The sequence below is a fragment of the Octodon degus genome, unplaced genomic scaffold (assembly GCF_000260255.1).
Source record: "Octodon degus isolate 3935 unplaced genomic scaffold, OctDeg1.0 scaffold00079, whole genome shotgun sequence".
Classification (NCBI taxonomy): domain Eukaryota; kingdom Metazoa; phylum Chordata; class Mammalia; order Rodentia; family Octodontidae; genus Octodon; species Octodon degus.
This window is the reverse complement of record NW_004524655.1, coordinates 10682427-10684299: the sequence shown is the minus strand read 5'-3', so window position 1 is coordinate 10684299 and position 1873 is coordinate 10682427. Positions and strand designations below refer to the sequence as shown.

General features: G+C 44.3%; 1 non-coding gene across 1 annotated transcript; it reads right to left on the bottom strand.

The window, feature by feature from the left end:
• Positions 1-350: 350 nt before the first annotated feature.
• On the bottom strand, positions 351-454 carry LOC111818106. The gene has a single exon (XR_002822177.1). It is a non-coding gene; the product is annotated as a U6 spliceosomal RNA (small nuclear RNA).
• Positions 455-1873: the final 1419 nt, after the last annotated feature.

Below are 1873 nucleotides of genomic sequence, written 5' to 3'. Positions count from 1 at the left end.
GCCCTACAATTACCCCAGATTACTGCATGGGAAATTTCCAGGCTGGGGCTCAGGGAGCAGAGAATGTGGAGAACCAGTGGCCGCCTCACTGAAGAAAAAGAGCTGTTCAGGACCCCGGGCAGCTGGAGGAGGAGCCAAAGAGAAGAACCTCGCATCTGCTCCAATACGGGCCTAAGCAATCTGACAAATGATACCTTCTGTTAGTTGCACGAACTATCATCCTGTATTTAGGTGTGTTGTACTTATTTTTGTCCTGTATTACCAAGCGTTTCCTAGCATACTAATCAGTTTTGCCCTCTCGTCGTCTTCTAAACTTCACTTGGTATCTCTTAAAGCAGGCCTTATTCTTGACAACCTTAGCAAAATCCATCCTGTGTGTCATCCTTGCGCAGGGGCCATGCTAATCTTCTCTATATCGTTCCAGTTGTAGCATATGTGCTGCCGAAGCAAGCACCATCCGTGTAATATAGACCCGCGTCCACAGTCCTTCATGGACCTGCGAGCCCAGCTGCACCACAGGGGGAGAAAAAGGAGGACAGCAATCTGCTTCAAGTATTCTGATTAGCAATCACATGCACATGAAGAAACTACGGGAAGCCATGGGAGGGGGGACAATGCACAAAGATTAAAGAGAACAATCCCAGAAGAAAACTCAGGGCTGAACATAATGCCTAATCTCATCATCAAACCTGAAACCCTCACAATTGGTGGAGCACTAGAGTGCTCAGAAGCACGTGTAGATTTACAGTGCTCCCATCACCTCAAGTAAAAATAAATAAATCTTAACAACCTGCAATAAATTCAATTGCTCCCAAATCACTGAAACATGTATCAGAACAAAACTCAAGAATAACCTATAAGAAAATAAAAAATACCCAGCCCTAGCAAGATAAAGTTCACCCTATCTGGCATTTAGGCACCAATCACCAGGCATGACAACAATGGGAAAATATAATCTATAATAAGAAGAACATAAGCCAACCAAAACTGATTCAGAATTGACACAGATTTTAAAAATAAATAGCAAGGGGCTGCAGAGATAGCTCAGCGGTCTAAGTGCCTGCCTATGCAAGTGCAAACACCTGGGTTCAATCCCCAGAACCACGTGCGGTGCCAGCCCTGCCCCATGTGTGTGGAGCTGGTCACCAAGACCCGGTGTGGTAGAACATGCCTGTAATCCCAGCACTAGAGAGGCTAAAAACAGGAGGATCACTACGAGTCCCAGCACCTTAGTGAGACCCTGTACCAAATACATAAATTAAATTTTTTTAAATGAAAACAAATATCAAGAATTACAATGCATGTGGAGATAGATAGATAGATAGATAGATAGATAGATAGATAGATAGATTAGAGATTGATGACAGATTATAAATTGCAGAAGAAAACATTAGAAAACTTGAAGACATAGCGCCTTAGTCACTTATCACTAGGACAAGCACTGAACATCCACAGTTCCAAGGAGAAAAAGTTTGGGCTCATAGATTTTAGAGACCTCAGTCCATAGTAAGCTGGCTCCAAGGCAGGAAGGCCATGCTGGAAGTGTTTGTTGGAGGAAAGCTGCTCCTGTCATGGCAGCCAGGAAGGGAGTCAGACCCGTCCAGGTCGTGTCCCCACTGACCTGCATCTTCCAACCAGACCTCATCTCCTAGCAGCATGTTCAACCCATGGCGGAAACACAATGCCTCCCTGACCCAGTCACCTTCCAAAAGGCCCACCTCTGGGTGGGATCATTCTTGATCTAGTAGTGCTAGAAGCTACCCAAAATCAACAGTGAAAAGACTAGAAAAAAAAAAAATCAATGAATAGAACACTGATGATTCCTATGAGATGCCTTCAAATGGTAAAATATTCACTTCCATGGAGTCCCTGA